We start from the raw sequence: 20,974 nt of genomic DNA, 5'->3' as shown, positions 1-20,974 counted from the left end.
GCAAAGCGATTACTGCTGGTGGGAGGCGGTTCTTTAACATTAGAAAATAAAGTTTGTTAATGAAGGAGGAGTGTTCGTTAGGCCAAGTCTGGGTCGTTGAATGCTAAATGTAAAAATTTTCATACTTTCTCACCACTTCAATCTGCTGGTTGTTAAAACTATCCATTCTACTTCATACTTCTATGGATTAGCCACACCTACTCGTATGTCCTACCACTTACAGAATGCTTATTGTAAAGTTCTGATTGGCTACTGCATCAAGGAGGAGCCTCAAGACAACCCAAGTTATGTTCACGTAGCCTCAACAGCGATATTATAGTGAGGTCTTTGCAACGTCGAGAACAAAATGATATAATTATTTTCTGAAGACCAATTTTCTCACAACCAAGAGAAGAAGTTTATAAAAATTACATAATTATGTTCTTACACTCTAAAAAAATCAGATAATTATGTTCTTACACTCTAAAAAAATCAGATAATTATGTTCTTACACTCTAAAAAAAGACATTATGTTCTTACAGTCTAAAAAAATCACATAATTATGTTCTTACAGTCTAAAAAAATTACATAATTATGTTCTTACAGTCTAAAAAAATCACATAATTATGTTCTTACAGTCTAAAAAAAAATCACATAATTATGTTCTTACAGTCTAAAGAAATCACATAATTATGTTCTTACAGTCTAAAAAAAATCACATAATTATGTTCTTACAGTCTAAAGAAAATCACATAATTATGTTTACAGTCTAAAAAAAATCACATAATTATGTTCTTACAGTCTAAAAAAAATCACATAATTATGTTCTTACAGTCTAAAAAAATCACATAATTATGTTCTTACAGTCTAAAGAAAATCACATAATTATGTTCTTACAGTCTAAAAAAATCACATAATTATGTTCTTACAGTCTAAAAAAAATCACATAATTATGTTCTTACAGTCTAAAAAAATCACATAATTATGTTCTTACAGTCTAAAAAAAAATCACATAATTATGTTCTTACAGTCTAAAAAAAAATCACAATTATGTTCTTACAGTCTAAAAAAAAATCACATAATTATGTTCTTACAGTCTAAAAAAATCACATAATTATGTTCTTACAGTCTAAAAAAATCATAATTATGTTCTTACAGTCTAAAAAAAAAATCACATAATTATGTTCTTACAGTCTAAAAAAAAAATCACATAATTATGTTCTTACAGTCTAAAAAAAAAATCACATAATTATGTTCTTACAGTCTAAAAAAAAATCACATAATTATGTTCTTACAGTCTAAAAAAAATCACATAATTATGTTCTTACAGTCTAAAAAAATCACATAATTATGTTCTTACAGTAATACATAATTATTTGCGCAGCCTAAAAAAAAAAACCTCAAAAAACAAAAGAATAAAACAATTGTTTTGGTGCTGCCTCTAGAAGAAAATGTTATGTTCTTGTGGCCTCAATAACAACGTGACACAGTTATGTTCTTGCGATCATAGTTGTTGCTTCTGGTGGAGTATGAAACAGGCTTTATCGAACATGTTTTTAGTTTCTGTTTGGCCAGATGTTTAATTCAACTACAACATTGATTTATTTTTTTTAAAAGACCTTGAAGCTTAAATTTAGTGTCTTACATATTTTTCGATCCACTTTCTGTGTATTTGTTATTCATCGCTGAGTTTAATTATTTCTCTTAGTGGCCTGATTAAAACTTTGGTGTAAAAACCAATTTATTTTATTGTTAATGGAAGAAATGAATACCTGACTAATATTATTTACCATGCGGTGCTGAATGTGATGATTTCTACCATTTCTAAGTGTCCTTGATCTATTTGAACTTTTCCAGTCAAACGCCCAAATTTTACACCTTTTGGGATTGGGAATAACAAAATTAAACTGAAAAGCACAAACAGTGTGGTAATTGGTGTTTTGTGGATTACTTCTTTGTCCCTCTTGGTAATAAATCTGAGACCAATGAAAAGTATGCTTATTTCACTTTAAAATGGAACCACATTTGTAAAGAAATGCATTGTGGGATGAGTAGCAAATGTGGCTTACACCCATTAAATAATATTTTGTCAGGGTATTTTTAACAGTATTGAATCTTTTTTGGTGTTTTCCATTTGCACAACACACAATTCAACTCTGCTGCTTGTCCCACAAATGAATTTTCCTTACAAAAGTGAATACAGTTAAACCTAAATAAACTTTCCAGCTGAATCAGATTTATTTCTCTATTTTGACAACAAATGAATGCCCCACGAAAGAGTAATTCCCTTACATTTTGTGCCAAGTTACATCAGCAGTTCCACTTTGTGTTACCATGTCATAGTGTAATAATAATCGTAATTCAGAGGTTTGTATAAAATGCTCGGATTATAACACTATTTTAAATGATGAGCTTTAATCACCAAATATTAATCACAACATCCGTGTTCCCATCGGAGGAGCTTTACGAGCATGTTCCTTGGGTTTAAACACAGCAGGTAAAATGAAAAACTTAAAGCTTGACGTGAATGTTTGCCAAATATCTGACAAGAAATTTTATTTTAGGAAAATAAAAGATCAGCAGCTGTTTATCTTAACTGCACGTCTGTCTCTGCAACCCAAAACCTCACCATCCTCCTGTTCTTTCCCAGTGAACCTGTTTATCTCGGCCCCTCATTTCCAACCCTCAATGTCTCTTCTGTCCCATTTATCCTGTTGAATGCATGCCTCGCTAAACTAGACAGAGATTAAACTAAAAAATATGATAAATGCCTGTTTTAGATTGGTATGACCAAGTGCTGAGTCATGAATATATATCTGGAATTAACTATGCCTGCAAAAGTATTATGGAGCCCAATGCAAGATTTAATTTAACAAGAGCGCAGATATTTTTGTAATGACTTAAATTTTCTACCATGATGCACTTCAGCTGAAAGACAGTTTAAATACCAGTAATTAATTGGAAAATGTTCACATTTAGCTACAAGCAGCATTAAATTACATGGCAGAGGGAAGTTAAGTCAACACGTCTGATTTGCTTTCAGCCTCTGAAGTTGACACGTGTACCTTGTTGTCAGTAGCATTGTTTAGCTGAAAGTGCCAATTACAGGTATCTTTTGAGGCATGGTGGGCATGTAAAGTCTTTGGTTGAATAACTGGAATGAAAGACGTGATTTTAAATCAAATCAAAGATGCTTTATTCATCCCAGAGGGGAAATTGAAGGCTCAAGCCAGCTCGTCCAAGGTTAGACATACAGACATTTACATTTGACAAGTTTACAGAACCGAACTACAGCTGAGGCCCCGCAGCCAGTTTTTACCAGCGCCGCCTTAAATGGATTTAAATCTGACATGACTCCTTATCTTGGTGAGAAAAAATTAACTTCAGAGCTTAAAGCCTAACATTGACTTGCTTGTCGGACCTGGTGTCTATGGAGGCAGCTGGCTTCTTCATGAATATCATTGTTCAGATACTTGCTTGTTGGAAAGAGTTGCTGGATTCACAGGCTGTAAAGAAAACAAACATGGCAACAGCAGACAGGTTCGAATTTGGTTAATTTTGAGAGTATGTTTGAAAAAACCAACACAACAGATGAATTATAACCCATTTCTTCCGACTCTGTATGGAACAACTATATTTATCCAAATTTGGCCCTATTTTGGTGATAAAAGATTATTTTTAGGCACATGAGTGCCTTTTCTGTCAATAAAATTCACTAAAATCCACATTATACTTCTATTTCTGAAGATGTTGAGAGTTTTCAAGCTTCATGTTAAGATGCCAGCTGCAGGATGATCCATTTCATATAAAATGCACAGTAACTGAGTTTTGGGATTTGTTATCATGATGAGGATTGTGGTTTTAAAAGTTTGGAAAACTCTTCTGTAAAAAACTCTGACCAGACAGAGATGCAAAATTTGTTTGTAAAAATGGTTGGTGAGTGAAGTCCAAAGTTCCAGAAATGCTGAATTTGTATGTTGAAAACAAAACATGGAGGCAATACTGGAGGCTAGTACTGGAATCGCTAACACAATTAATGCTGTCTTCTCTTTAAACTTTATCGATCCTCTGGTTTCCAGCCAAATTGTCTGTAGCGGTTGCTACGGTAACAGCGTTAAGTTTCTGAGATGCTCAAAAATCCTTAAATTTTATCAGTATCTTCCACAGTCCTTTTCTGTTTTCCTGCTGCTATTGTTTCTATTCTTACCCTAAATTTTAACACATAAATTTCCCCGTTGTGGGATTAATAGTCTTATCTCAAAACTCATTAAGTCGCTTTGGAAGTTGGACTTGAGAAGAAATTTGTTCATAAAGATGTTGAGGTTGAATATGAGGTCCATAGTTCCAGAAATGCTGAGGTTAAAAAAAACAAAAAAAACAAAACATGGAGGCAATATTGGAGGCTGGTACTGGAATCGCTAACACAGGAATGCTGTCTTGTCTTTAAACATTATTGAGCCTCTGGTTTCCAGCCAAATTGTCTGTAGCAGTTGCTACGGTTAACATGGCGTTATTTATGAGGTCATGCTCAAACACTTCTTCAAACAAATCCAAATTATGCGAAGCAACAATGGTAAATATGGCTAAAATATAACTAAAAGCAAGTTTATTTCTGGCCTTATGAAGTGATTAGCTGTTCTAAAATATAACACTTTTTTTTTGTATAATTACAGACCGAAACCTATTTTGGGAGGTGGGGGGGGATGCTGGTGGAGCCTCGCTGATTCCAGGCTTTTGCCGTGACTTTGGCTCAATTTAATTTGCCTTTTTTTCCAACATCTCTACTGTATAATAAAGTTTTTGGCGAGATGTATGCCACCTGTACCTGCTCTTGTTTTCACTATTCAGTTTGGTTTTGGCTATAATGAGGGGTTGAATTTACGGAAGGGTACGATCATCATTTTCATCCACTTCAAACCCTCAAACATTTCCAGAAACAAAATTTGTCTCTCCAAAGTATTGTGTTTTTGCTGTTAAGTGTTTTTTTTTTTTTGTTGTAAAGATTGTTCAAACAAGAAGAGTTTCATGCTCATCAGAGCTGCTAAAATAATCCAAATCCAGCCCCTCATTTGTTAAAAGAGAACAATTTGCTTCGGGAGACAACTGCAATCAAATGTGCAAGCTAGCATGCTTGCTAGCTCACTTTCTAACTAGTTAGCTGGTAACTGTCAAAGTGTCCAGTGTGTTAATAGTTTTGGATTTAATGGAAGAAAATTGTGAACAATGAAACCTAAAACTACTTAGCAAGTGTAAATGCTAGCAAATTAGGCTAACTAGCTTGATCGCAGTGTTAGCCTCTACTGGCCCTGTATGAAGATTTTATTTTTATTCCAGTAATTTCTTCGCATTGAAAGAGTTTTGTGTGCTTCACTGTTGCTCTTGTGGCACTGCTAACACTGACTTTTTACCGTGGTTCATAAAATGTGTTTATGCTGGTTATCTGAGCGAGTTTGGACGCCCAAACCTGAACTACATCAAACAGCTGCTTCAAATGCTCTTGGTGTTTTCTTTTCATGTTTTTAAGACCTCATCTTCTTTATTGTATCTTTTTTTTTATTTACTTTTAAGAAAAAAAAACCATGAAAACTTTTCAATTCTGACAGATAATGTTAATTATGAAGAAGTTTGTGGCAGGTTTGCCACAGATGCTGCTTGACCTCTATCAAACGTGAATGTAAACTGCTTTATAATATGGCTGTAACAATGTAAATTGTATAGTTCTGTGTAAATATCAACTGTGTGAATGACTGTAACCAAGCACAAACTGTTGGCCTGATGTCCAACAACAGACGTACCATTGTGAAGCACAACCCTGTGTCTGAGTTGTTTCTTTGAGTGTTTTCTTGATTTTGTGACTTTATAAGGATCATTGGGACCAAAAACTGAACAAAACATCAGGCCTCATTCACAGATATCTTATAAATCTGTTTAATATGTTCTTAAGTTGTACTGATGAAAAACCGGTTAGTTAGAAAAATGTATTCGTAGACTTGTTGGTATCTTTCCTCATTAGCTACGTTTACCTGGACAAATAATTAATCTATCACATTTAAATAATTCTGATTTGAGATTTTAGCTAACAGGTTTAAATGGAAGAAGGTAAAATGATCCGATCAGGTGTATTTAAATGAAGGATAGATTTAATATAATCGTAATGCTTTTGATGGGGACAGTACCTACTGGTCCAAAAAGTATTTTTTTTTTTTTTTTTTTTTTTTACTCCATTGTCCCTCAGAATGGTAAATAGTCCTGAAAGTAAGAGTGATGATGCTATGCTGTAGTGATGTAATTCCTGAGAGATGGAAATTCAAACAAAGCGCGTCCAAACATTCCCTACGTTTACATAGGAGTTTTAATACCTCTTTAATTCAGAATAAAAGTTATTTCCCCTTTAAACTGATGAAAAATTACCATGTAAACACTTAATTACAATCTCATTCATTCATTCATTCATTTTCTAAATCGCTTAATCCAAGTCAGGGTTGCGGGTCTTTGGGCGAAAGGCAGGGTACACCCTGGACAGCTCACCAGTCCATCGCAGGGCCACACAGAGACAAACAACCACTCACGCTCACACACACTCCTATGGGTAATTTTAGGGTAACCAATTAACCTAACATACATGTCTTTGGAGTTAATTACAATGTAAACCCCATAAATACTTCATTCCTATTGCAAATTTCTATTTGGAATTAAACGTAATTGTGAGCGTCATGGATGATTGACATCTATCAAACTCCGACCTCGCTAAGAGCTAACCAAGCTAACCTGAAGTGAACAGGAGCTAACCAGCTAACAAAGATAAGCGGGCTAAAGCTAAGTCACTTTATTAACCAGCTGAAAACCGCAGCTGTTCAATGTTCTTATTTGAAGCAGGGGATCGGGTACCTGTCAATCAAAAGGACACGCCCACAATTATGCCTAATTTTGAGATGAAATAACTTCAGAACAGAGTAGTTAGAAAATAATTCAAACTATCCACAGTTGTCATGACGGTACCATTTTTGTACCAGGCTGTGAACATGTTTATTTCTGCTGTGAACATGTTTATTTCTGCAGTGAAGTTGTTCTTTTTAACATTGAAGTCTATGGGGATTCTCTCTGTTTTGGAACACCTAGTGGATGAGGGGGGAACTGCAATTCTTGGCATTTTTTTGAATAAGCTTCACCTCGCTGGAGATTGCCACTTTATTTTAATACATAAATTTCCCCTTTCTGGGATTAAAAGAGTTTTATCTTAAAACTCATTACATTGTGTTGGAAGTAGGACTTGAGAACAAATTTGTTCCTAAACATGGTTGATGAATGAGGTTCATAGCTGCAGAAGTCCTGCATGAGTTGAGGATGAGGGTTTGAGTAGAAAAAGGATTAACGTCAAATTATTATCCTAAGAATGGTAGTTCTGTACATGCTTGTGTGTGTGTGTGTGTGTTTGTGCATGGGTACTTCGGTCAAACATAAACGTTTATAGCCAGAAAACTCAATTTCAATGATAAGGTTAAGCTGATTACAGCAGCTGACAACAGGCCGTGATGTTGGTTTGACCTTTAAGGTTTACTCTGATTTTGATGTTCTCATGAAGACTAACGTCCATCAGCGTAGCTCATAATTCTTCTTTTACTCCTGACCTTATAATAGCTGTAAAAACTTAAATTTACTTCTTGACATTTATGACTCACACATCAAAACTTGATAAGACTTTGATGCATAATCTTAAGAAACTTTCCCTTTCCCCCATAATGAAAATAACTTTACTTTGATCTTTTAAACCTGAATTTACCTTTAATATTCTTTGTATACATGGACATTATGTGGAGAAAACTAAAGCAGGAACAGACACTGTCTAAAAAATGGAAAGATGTTCATAAAATTGCATGAAAGTGATGAAATATCTGAGTTTATTGGTGCAACAGGTGCTAGAAACTAGTTTGTCAGTCCTTATAAAGTAGGGACAAAAACAGCTTAAAATGTTACTCTCTGATCTAAAAAAAAGAAACCTGCTTGAAACATTTTTTTTTTCTATTCAGTATAAAAAAAAGTAAAAAGGAGAAACAAAGTACATGGATGGGATTGAAATTCAGCGGTTCAGTGAAATGGCAACTTTGGTGCAAAGTGACAAAGGTGTGAAAAAACAATCATAAATGCTTCATCTAGGATTAAAGTCTCTGTTCTTACAATCAATAAATCCTATTTTAATGATTTAAAAAAAACAAACAAAAAAAACAGGATTCCAGGGTGGATTGGAGGTAATGATGCCGATGACTTGACATTAAGTAAGATAAAGACTAACCTTTCCTGTACAGTCTCCGTCGCTCTGGTAATAAAATTACTTTGAAAAGTTACAGTTAAATTCTCAGTCATTTTTATATAAATTCAGTGACCTTTTACAATTAAAAGGTTTGATATTTTTCAATCTAAAACCTCTGCTACTCAGTTCGGTCGAAGCACCTTCTAGCAATGGCTAATTTTGTATCCATTTTTTCATTCTGTCTCTTCTCTGAGCTCCCTAAAGCCAGTAAAAGTCAGTTTGATGTTGACTTATCTCTTGCTCTTTTTTTTCCTTCCATTACTTTATTGCTTTTACAAGAGCTCAAAGTTTCCGAGAGAGCAATTTGTGCACAAAGAGGGGCTCTTGCAGAGGGCTTGGGGTGAGGGAAAATGGCAGCCGAGTTTGATTGACATATCACCATCCAATCACTTAAAACGGATTAGTTAAAATAACTGGATGGGGTTTTGTTTCACAGGTGACTAAACTTTTTATTTTGTGTTTTGAATATTTTATTAATTGGTTGTAATCAGCGTGTGAAGACAATTTTAGGCATAGAATAAAAACACTCCTTGAAAATACTTCCTACATTTTACCTTTAATTAAACTCACCTATTAAACCTGTCTGAGGCCTTGTCCACACATAGACAGGTTTTTGTAAAACTGAATATCATCCCCCTCCGGCCAGGAAAGGAGTTCACATGACCTCAAAAACAAATCCATCCACACATTTCCACATAACCGTGTTGTTAAGCACATCCATAAGCATATTAAACCTTCAGGCGGCGGTAGAGCCTCTAATCCCATCCAGTCAGAATAACCGTCTGTTTCACCTCGTCACTTTAACAAACACGAAACAAACCTCTAGTGTGACATAGTTAGGTGCCAGAAAACACTGTCCTTTGTCATCCTTTACTGTTGGTCATTTATGTGGAGCAGGATTTGAGCTTGTAAAAACACACACAACACCTGGACAACAGATAACACCAACACGGTTCTGAGGACGTCCATGCTGTTGGAAACAAAGGTTGCACATGCGACGTCATGGTATTTCCTGTCGCAGACGGTGACTTTTCCAAACATAAAACCCCCTGTCATAAATGCTTACATGCAGACATCCAAACAGAGTGTTTACAGATCTTCATTTTGGTTTAAGGTTTTTAAAACAATTAGTTTAGTTTGCATAAATGTGCGTTTTGGTGTGGATAGCAGGCCAGATCAGAGAAATGTATCTGCATTTTGTGGGATACCGGCTACGTGTGGACAAGTCCTGAGATTATCAGTGAACTACACAGACAAACAACACAAGATAAATCTTCAGAGAAACTGAAGCTCAAATGTTTCATTTGCTGAAATCCTGAAAACACTATGTTGAGTATTTTTCATTTGTATCCTTCTTACCTGCAAATTCTCAGATTTTATTCCGTCTCTAATCACGACTAAAGCACAGTTGAGCTAAAAGCCCCCAATGTGAACTTTTCCAAAATTTGACTGCACGCTCTTATAGTTATAATTACCATAATGAGACTGTTGAGCTAAGTGGGAACACTGGGGGGAAACGCTTCGCACATCTGCTGCAGATCTTTTCTGGAGTGCTTACAGAATGTGGCAGCAGGAGTAAAAAGATTAGTTCCACTTATGTGTTTGCATTTAAATAATATGTAACCAATTTCCTCATTTGTAGCTCAATCTTAAGAAAAATACAATTAAAATGCTAAAATTCTGTTTGTACAAACAGAACCGTCTTTGCATCAGCCTTTGCTTTAAGACATTGATGCCACTTCAGGGAATTAAGGACCCTTGGTGCAGCTCTTGGCGTCGGCCCAACAGAATCAGATGCGCTAGAGTTTTCCCGCCTCAGCAGAGGCCGAGGTGGTACATAATGTAGAAACTCACGACTTTCTGCAGATTGTGATGGAAGAAGCTGCGAGAGCCGATTCCTTTGGAACCTTCAGGTCGACAATCCAGCAGGTGTTCAAGGTATCCGTGCACCAGCACAGCTTACTCAAGTTAATGGGCCTTGGTGCAGAACTTGATAGGCTGTTAGATCCATTTCATTTGATTCAGGTGCGTTGAAGCAGGAATACATGGAAAACTTGCTGGATTGTGGTCCTCGTAGGACCGCATTGATTACCCCTGCCCTCGGCCATGACTGACTGCTTGCTTCTGCAACCATTTTGATGCCAACAGCATCAATGTCAGCATACTGTAACCAGGATTTCAGATGCTTGTCTGAAAAGCCACAAACTGACTCAGTCGCTGCTTATTCTGGGTCAAAACTTTACCGTTCAACTGAAGTGAATGTTTTATGGTTTGTTCTCTCTGTGAATATGAATGAAAATGTCAATGACTCGCTAACTCAGGGTTTGGATTTAACCTTCAGAGGAGCTGAATTTACGGTGTGTACTCCTAACACCACAGTTCTACTGAACATGGAAGTGGCCCCGCCAAGCCTTCCACCTGGCGTCATATCGCACTGTTTCCAAGTGGAACGTCTCCGTCGCAGATGGATTCTCAGTATCGATCAGGTGAGGGTTGCGTCATCATACGATTGTTAGTGTACTTTTAGGCTTTCGGAGAACAATAAACTAAGAAGTTATTTATCCAAACAAACCAGGTCTTACATGCTGTTTATTTCTTTACAACAGAGATGTATGATGTTTAAACAATATAAAACCTTACAGCTTTTCTTCTCACCTCGTCATCCACTGTGTCAAGTGCTACCCTCTCTCCCCTGATGGATTGATGCCGGGGCCGCTAGAGATTTGGATAACGATACATCACAGTTGATTTAAATGAGTGCCCTGCCTGTTTTAGACATGATCCTCCTCCAAAGCACCTGAGTCAGATTATTGAACTTCCTCATCAAGTTCTTTGCAGCCTGTTAACGAGCCTTTATTTCATTCAGGTGTGTTAAAGTAGGGTTGCGCATAATACATGCAGGGCGGGGGGCTTAGGTCTGGAATTCAGAAACACTGATTTAGATGAGAAGATTCTCCAACAACTTGCCATCTTCTGCCTGTTAATGAGCCATTGGCTTGGGTCAGGTGTGTTGCATCCGGGAAACACTAAAACCTGCAGGATGGTAGCTCGCTGGGACCGCGTTGGAGACTCCTCTGGCATAAAGGATAATCGCTGCCATGGACCGAGGGAGGTGCCAGGCAAGACCATCCATCCAATTATTTTCTCTACCCAACCACTCCTGCTCACTCTGAGGTTCAGTTCAGAGTCACAAGTTAACTGTGAACGTGGTTTTGGACTGTGGGAAGAACCCGACTAGCACCTGAGCCGGGAAGCTTCCTGCTGTGAGGCGACACCGCTAGCCACTATATTTACCTTTCCTTATTACAGTTTTAGTGAAATGAAACCCAATGAGGGTCAAAAGCTGTGGTAAGCAGACATCTTTCAAAGTGAAGATTGTGTCGAGATTTCCCCAACAGTTTCTCATTGGTTGAGTCCTTTAGTCTTTGGTTTTTTTGTGCTACTTGTTGGATATTAATTCAGTTCTGATCTAATTTAATCTCTTCTTTCAAACACAAACCTGTTTCAAATTGCCTTGACATAAATATCATTCAGGAAATTAAATTAACATCTTTTTGTCCTTAAAGTTAGACCTGATGGAAAAAGCTAGTCATATTTTTCTTTTTAATTTACCAGCTTTGTTTGTGACGTCGGGGTGAGCGTCGTTTGGGTCTAATAAAGGCTGCTGTGTGACTCATCCACACTTTTCCACTGACATCTACACCTGCGAGAGGCCGAAACCTGCTGAAAATCTCCTTTTATGCACATATGAATGCTGATCTCTGCCACAGATGGGGGCCACCGATCAGGTCGGGAGGGGGAAATGAGTCACACAAGTCGTCCAGCTGCAGAAATACCAGAAAAGATGCAGCGCCGAGCTAACGTGTATCAATTCAGCTTTATTTATATCGCACCAGTTCACAATAAAGTCCACTCAGGTTGCTTTGCAGACAAGTCAGTTCAGTCTGATTTAATTATCCAATCAGTTTTACATAATTATCTATTAAACTAATGGATTGCATGAATTCTGGGTTTGGATTCAGTCCCGCATCATGAGCTAATTTGTACAACGGTGTCCAAAGTTGATCCACGAGGTCCGCCGTCCTTTCCATGTATCCCTGCTCCAACATGCCTGGCTTACATTAAATGGATCCAACAGCCTATCAGGTTCCTCACAGTGACTGATTCTTTTCAGTCAGCTGTTTTGAACCATGGATACGTGGAAAACCTGTAGGATTGGGGTTTTTGGAGGACCAGAGCTGGACACCCCTGTATTAGTACTATTAGACCTCTGCTGGACGATATCTGGGTACACCTGTAGTGAGAGATCTGGCTCTGGTATTAATCCTGACATGTTGACTTCTGCTTAAGGAAACATTTTATTCTTTCTTAAAAAGCAGGTGTGGCTGGAGCGTGGAACTACAGTCATTGTTACCAATTTCATCTGATCCGTCCACTTATATCGTATGGAAAACCTCTTCTGGCATCACCTGGCTGGGACTGGCTCCTCCTCATCATCTGCATCATGAACTGGCTGCCTCAGAACCAATGACAGTTGTACATATCTCCACTCCAGTATAAAAGAGCTGCAGCTCATTCATTCTGTGGCAGCTGGTTGTTGTTGTGAAGAGCCTTTAAGGCCTTTTGTACATTTCCGTTGGCTTTTTGTGTGATGTTTGGGCATTGCCCCTTAGTTCAGTTATTTTAATTGTTTTGTCATCTGGGTAGCTGGTGGTGCTGCTTCAGTTTAGTTTTTACTTGTTTACTTTGTTTTCAGCTGGACCACCTGGTTTTTCCTTTCGACTTGTCCAGTCATTTTGTTTGTGGGTCAATAAGTTCCAAATAAACTTTATTATTTTATGTTGCATCCTTTATTCCCCTTGCAAGCCGGGTTTTAGCATCAAGCTATAGTAGCTAATCTTGTTCAGAGACATTATACCTATACTCTGGGTGAAGTGGTTCCTCGTCCTGATAGTAGTCTATACATTCTGTAATCATGAACAATAAGAAATATAGTTAGACCCCTCAGTTTACTGTAAATCTGTAAAAACTCTGACTAATCCAAACGTTGGGACCTAAAGGGAGTTGTCCATTCCTTATATTTCGTAAACTTCCTCTTCTGGCTCCCCTCCTCCCCCTCCAGCAGCGCATACCTGATAGCCACACCCTGCATATAAACAGCGTGTTGGGATGAAAATATAAATTAGTGAAGAAGAAACTCGGAAGGCAAACATGGCTGAGAAAATGCAGGAAGGATTTCCCGACCCGGCTCGGTTTATTTGCCTCCTCCGCTAAACAGCCGAGAAAGAAAATCGTTGGTGGACAAAGCTGCAAATAAAAAAGCCTTGGATCACGCAAGGAGCAGAACCAGAGGGGGAGGAGCCAAGACAGGGCGCCACTTTCACATCTTGCTAGCTCCCCAACATTTCCTACCCCATCTTTAAGTACAAGCACTTAGAGACCAAATCGTCGCCAAACCAATGTAATTGTAATTGTGGATGTTATTTTAATTAGAAGTTCTAATAGTAAAATGGTCCCAATCTCCTCATAGGTTTGACAAAACCAACGTCGCAACCCGGTGGTCGTGTGATAGCAAACAACCCACTGAAGACAAGACATGCATCATACGAGCGTCCATGTTGATGAACAATGCCAGAATAATGTAAATAATGTTTGACATTGTTTTATCATGATCATAATTCCAATCAGTGATTTAGGAAAAAAATTATCAAATTTGTTCAATTTCAAGAAGATAAATCGGTATCAGGGGCTGCACGGTGGCATAGTGGTTAGCACTGTGGACCTCATGGACCTCTCAGCAAGAAGGTTGCTGGTTCAATCTTTGGCTGGGACAAGGTTTGGCCTTCCTGTGTGGAGTTTGCATGTTCTCCCCGTGTATGCATGGGTTCGCTCTGGGTACTCCGGCTTCCTCCCACTGTCTAAAGACATGCATGTTAGGTTAATTGGTCACTCTAAATTGCCCCTAGGAATAAGTGTGAGCGTGAGTGGTTGTTTGTCTCTGTTTGGCAAAGTATCACCAATATTGGTGATACTTTGCCTGAATTTACTTGGTATCGGATCGATATTGCTCCTTGTGCATGGCACAAATCTAAAACCTTCTACAAATTGTTGCCACCTAACAACAATTTGAATGATTTATTTCTATTGTTTCAATGAAACTTTGCGTGTCTGCATACGTGATTCGACCCTGTCTTCAGTCTTTAATCTCCATTCAGAATCAAAGATGAAACTTCTTCAAGAACTGAACCAGAAAACCCTATTTCCCATCTGCTTAAATCAGATGAGTTTCAGAGGCTGAAATCAATAATTTTTTATTTATTTCTTTTATTCAATATTGATCCCCAAGGGTAAAGATGTAAAATAAATGCAAACAAGCTTCTTTCAGGTTCAAATTCATTCAATATGTTGCTGCAAAAAGGCTAATGGTCGTTTTTTTAGATAAACTTGAGTCTACTTGTGCTTTGAATGGATAAAATATCTTCATATTAATTACATTTGGGAGGAAATTACATTCAGTTTGCATGACCAATGATAAAGAGCTATTTCTACTCTTAGCCCATTAATTGTATGAACTGTGGAGGCACTTTGAAGACATTTACATTTGTACTTCAGATTTGCTCTGTGTGGTTATTGACTTTTCTGAGGGGAAGAAATAAGTAGGACAGACATGAACAGGTGAGAAGAAGATTCAGATATAGCGAATGAGCTATTGATTTAAAACTGTAGGGAGTCCAAAGGAGGAGGAGGAGAATGAAGACAGTGACTGACAAGAACGGAGTGGGTGAATAGATGAGGACCGACGGGAGGCTGTACGTAGCCGGACGAAGAGAAATGGCTTATTTCAGTCCTTCTACCTTCATCCGTCAGCGCTGATGTAATAATAGTTGATATCAGGGGACACATACTGTTGTTGACCCAGATGACCGAACACTAGATTCCTGTTTGACTCTGAATGACTGATGACTGACGCTGGACTGGTTGAAGTCTATAATACCATCATAAAAGCCAATTTCCCATAAAGTTATCTTTTATGGAAAGTTGGAAAGAAATGGAGACAAATTGAAAAGCTAAGCTGCAGCAAGAAAAACAACATTGACTCACTGACTCTGCGGAAGGGCGAGATCACGTGGTCCGACTAGGACTAATGTTTTATGACAGCGAGGGAATGACTGTCTGCCGCTCGGGAGCAATCATAGCGGATACAAAGATATTAGGATATCTGCAGATAAAGAATCTCCCCCAACAGCTAAAGCTGACTCTAGGAAGGTAGAATTAACTCTTTACATACAGTGAAGCACCATGACAGTCACCCAACAGCTCATTTCCAGCCAATATTCTGGTCCAACATCAATCTTATATGGATCCACTGTCAGATTCCAGATCCATTGATCATGAATCTACAGTGTCTCGGCTACATTGTGGTGTTCTCTTGCAGTGATGAAAAGTTTTCCTGTTCCACAGGATTTTGAGCAACGTTTCAACCATAAAGTGATGCCAAATGTCTCAGAAACTATGAATCATATGTGTCACGCTGGGTTCTTATGGGTTAAATGTGCATCCCTCAGTGACGCACCACAACAACACATTGGACTCTTAATGTTGCAGGATTCACTGCTGATGTTTACGGTTATAAATCCTGAAGTGGGCTCGTTGCAAACACCCCAAGCTGACGCAGCCTCTATGCTGCTGGTGAAAACCGACATGATGTTGCACGACTGTTTCTACCCCCCGTGCGTACTCAGGCGTATCATAGGTGGGTTCAGTTTTACTCTGACTCTCCTTCGGCCTCCTCACAACTCAAACTGGTTCACAATCAAAAGCAAAGTCAAGGTGGTCGGTAGATTGGTTCTGCAGTAACAGGACTGAGCATCAACACTGGACAGAACATGAACCAGAATGAATACAGGAGGATACAGAAGACACAAACAGAGCTCTCCTATAAGGCTAGGACATGAAGAAATGGATGAAAGACAAAATGTGAAGGACCATAACAGGAAGACCATTAAGAGGTCTGGCTTTGGGAGGGGCTGGTGTGGCTTTTCCCAGCTGAAAATCGCAATGAGAAGCAAAACCATTTAACTGTTTGTTACCATGACTGTCATCAGACCTCTACATCATGGGTGTCAAACTCCAGTCCTTCAGGTTTTCATTGTTTCTCTGCTCCAACATACCTGACTGAAATTAATGGGTTGTTGAGAAGAAGTTGACAAGAAGTGTGACAACTCTTAGGAGATGAAAAGATTTTGGCGGAGGACAGCTAAAAGAAGAAACCTCAGATCTCAACATCAAGCTGTTGGATCTGTTTGATTTGATTCAGGTGTGAGGGATCAGGGAAACAGCAAGAACCTTCTGAACTGCGGCTCTCGGCCCTCGAGGACTAGAGTTTGAGACCGTCTGATAACTTGTCTTCCACCCCCTGGTGGATAACGTTTGTATTGCAACAAATCCACTATTTCACACAGAAGATCTCCGTAAATTATTTTTGCTTGTTTTCTTTTCTATATTCGGTTAATTCAGTCAAATGCAGTTTTACAGACACAATGAATTCAAGTTCACTCACTTGGATCAAATTAAAACAAAAAACTGTTCATGCAAGTGCAGCAAATAAAAGCAACAAACTGCGTTGAATCTTGACTTTGAGTCAGTCCCCATCCTGAGCACATAGTTAGTGGGACGGGAAAAAACTCACTTCATGAAAGATTTCCAGGTTCGGGGAGGACGGCCATCAACCTCGACTGGTTGGGATGGAGAGAATGGGAAAGAGAGACCAACAGAAATGGCTAATTTAAGCAAGAGAGGCCTTCAAATACACGCTCATGATGCCAGTAATGCTATAAATCTGTAAATGGGAGATAGAGCTGAGAGATGAAAAGAAAAGGAAGTGCTCAGTGCATCATGGGATGTCCCATGTGTCAGGCTGTGGGCCAGTTTTGGGCTCAATGCAGAAGACGATACGCAGTAGAACATTTTCATGTCTTCTGCTTCAATAACTCACATAAATTAGGTCTGTTTTCAAAGAATTTGCAGATCTGTTTCTTGATGCAGAAAAAGATGCAGTACCACCGGAAACCACAAGGTGGCGAGTTGTACAGCTTATACACACACAACGAAAGGAACAAGAGAAGAAGAGGAGGAACAGAAAGAAGACAAATAAAGAGCATGTGAAGAAGATTAGAAAAGCAATAAACTTTGCTTTACTTCTTTTTCAGGTGCTTTTGAACGGTTGTAAACAACTATGCCACAGTACAATACCGCTACCAAACAATGTCAAAACTCGGCACTGCCCCCTAGTGGATCAACCGACTCAACAACCGTGACAACATATAAGACGCATTGAAAAATGATGGCGACACCAGCGTTTGAAACAGACATCCTTGTTTATGTACGTAAGGAAGTATAAATGGATCTAAACTAAAACATCTTTACTTCCTGAAACATTTAGAAATTAAATTAGTTCGTTTTCATTTTAACCGTGGTGACAAAAACAGTCATTTTCTATATTTTTATGGATCCGCTCTGTTTTTCCCACATTTATAAAACACTTTTTCCAAAAGCTCTAATAGCTTCTCAGACACAGAAGGACACAAATGAACTAAACAACATAATTGGCCTCGCTTTGGCAACGGTCACTGAACAGTGACAGCAATGTGGTGGAAAGCAAACAATCACTACAAAGGCATCTGTTGGACGACTGACCCACAGCAAAATCCAAAAACCAGAGTCAACCCCTGAAAAGCAAGCTGGGGAGGCAGAAACACTGCCAACGAGACATGAGGCTGAGAAAGAAAAAAAATGTTGCGTCATGAAATCACAAAGAGGAATCACAAGGTGAAGGCTACTCTGAATGAAACATTTGGCAGTGCAGCTCGGCGTGAGGCAAACACAAAACATGGCCGCCGCTTATCAGCCAGCACCACCTCTCACGGGGTGAAGCCTGATTACAGCCGGGACCGCGACGCCGCCGCTCGCTGAGGGAAACCGTGACCTGCTGTGTTAAAGTTGTAACGACACCTGTTGTGACTGATTTATTCATCAAAACAAAGTCTTTGGGCGAAAGGCAGGGTACACCCTGGACAGCTCACCAGTCCATCGCAGGGCCACACAGAGACAAACAACCACTCACGCTCACACACACTCCTATGGGTAATTTTAGGGTAACCAATTAACCTAACATACATGTCTTTGGAGTTAATTACAATGTAAACCCCATAAATACTTCATTCCTAATGCAAATTAATATTCATTAATAATGAATAAAAGAAAAAATAATGAATAAAAAATAATGAATAAAAATAAAATGAATAAAAAAATAAAATTAATTTCATTAATAATGCAAAACAAAGTCTGACATTGTTCACTGAGCTCTACTTTAATGCTGTGATGGCTGCATTTCACAGACATGTTGATATGAAGTGTGAGTTGTGTGTGTGCCGTGTGTGTTGGCCTGAACTTGTGAAAGCTTGTAATATTATTTTGGTTTAATAATGCATGAAATGTTTTGGGTTGGAGACAGGTTGGTTTAGCATGCGCCTCCATGTATTGTCTTAGTTTTTGTATCTTATTAAATGGAAATCTCTCCTATAAACCAGTCTCAGTCATGAATTCAGTTGTTTATATTCTAGGCTGTAAAGGGAACCTTGTTTTGTCTAATCTATACAAGGACAAGTGCAAATCTTCTGTTAAAGATCTTCTTTTTGTTGTTAAATTTAATAAACCTAAGGGTACATGTACAGTTGTGCTCATATCTCTTCATCCCCTTTCATTAAAGAAAAGGCTGAATTTACAACAGTCACTCAAATAACTGGAGACTTCAAAAAGGAACAATGACAAAAAATGTGCAAAAATATAATTTAGTCATATAAGACACTGTTTTTTCATTTAATTGAGTTGAAGAAAGAAAAAAACGAAAAAAACAGACAAATGTGTCCTGGACAAATTAGAGACTTTTCTGTTGAACAGTGGGACAAAATACCTGTCAACAGGTGCAGAAGTCTGACTGAGAGGAACAGAAAACACCTGACTGGAGCAGAAACATTAAAGGATTGTTCAACTAAATATTACTTTATGACTGATGGAATATGTAATAAATGATCTTATTTGTTTGCTTTTAAAAATCAAACCAGAATTAGAAAATAATGTAATGATTTTCATACATTTTTTTATTTATTATTACTTTAGTCAATTTCAGCTTATTTTACAGGCAGCTGTTTTTTTCCTTATTTAATGAAAGGGGATGAATAAATATGAGCACAATTGTAATAATGGACCCTTTTTGTAATCTATCGCTCGCGCATGCTTGTAACTGCCTGAGCTGGTCAGAAGAGTTTAGTTGCGTTTTCTCCTTGGACTCCTTGCTTAGAAGCGGATTTGAAGAAAAGAGAATTACTAGTCGTCATTCTAACCTAGAGGTGACATGAAGCGGCGTCTGCAACCCACCGAGGTTGCTCACCCAGGAGGGAGCATCAATGCCCGCTGTGGCAACGAGGTTTGCTTTGTTTCCCAGGAGACAGACCAGGAGACGTAGAGTAGGTTGTAGGACAGCTACGTCGGTCCTCGAGGGCTGCAGTCCTGCAAGTGTTCAGAGTTTCCCTGCTGCAACACGCCTATTAATGGCTAAATAGCAAACTAATGCAGTTTGACTTCAACCTCACCACAAGTTTGCTGATTAGGCCTGATAGGTATCTGGATGTGTTGCAGCAAAAAAACCTATAAGACTTACTGAACTGTGGCCTCTAAGGACCGAAGTTGCCCATCCTTGGTGTAGGAGGACAACAACCCAGCAGAGTCCTACAAAATGTCCTCCAGCAGGACATTAATGTCCATGTTCCTGCTCAGACTCCATGGAGGGGGTATGAAGACCTGTGCTTACAGCCCTACACCAGGCAGACCGGCCAGTGCTGCCCTGTGATCTTCATGGATGCTTCACATGCAGCTCATGTGACAGACGTGAGTCTGGAGACGTTCTGCCGCCTGCTGCTTCCTCCAGCATGACCAGTTTGCCAGTAGGTCAGGGACGGACTGGGGAGGCATTTCCCTGGCGGGCTGCGCAGACCTCCATGTGGTGGTCTGAGGTACCCAGACTGCCATTCGGTACCAGATGCTGCTGCATCCTGGTTCCTTCTGATGCAGGACAATGTTTGGTGTCATTCAGCTGGACTGTGTCCGTGGTTCCTGCATGGCGGAGGCATTAGCTGCGTTTCCAAACTATTTGACAAACTATGGTTGCGATTGTGAATCTTGTACCGTGGACAAGAGAAGGTCCATGTTAAGCTCATATGACAGTCATGTCTATGAGTATTGCAGCTTTTGCCAGGTAACCAGGTAGCGTTGTTTCAGAAGTTGTAGTATCAGAAATGGTATGGAGTACACCAATCAGCCTCATGCTGGTTTAAAAGTTATCTGTCTGACAGATCACTGTTTTTTTTCCAATGGATGCTTTTCTGACGTCAGGGATGTGATGTGGAGTGCCCCAGGGAAGCTGTTAGGGTCCATTATTGTTTACTCGTTTTTTACAAATGATCTACCGCTGGCATTGAAAAGGTCTAAAACTATCATATATGCTGAAGTCTTGAATGATGAACTGAAAGTTGTGACTTTCAGTTCATCATTCATATTTTCAGAAAATTAACTAATTATTAACACAACAAAAACCAGTTGTTTAATAATTGGCTCAACACTTTCAATCAG

This window comes from Telmatherina bonti (genome assembly GCF_933228915.1).
Source record: "Telmatherina bonti genome assembly, chromosome: 18".
In the NCBI taxonomy this organism is placed as follows: domain Eukaryota; kingdom Metazoa; phylum Chordata; class Actinopteri; order Atheriniformes; family Telmatherinidae; genus Telmatherina; species Telmatherina bonti.
The sequence above is the reverse complement of the archived record's forward strand: the minus strand, read 5'-3'. Positions refer to the sequence as shown.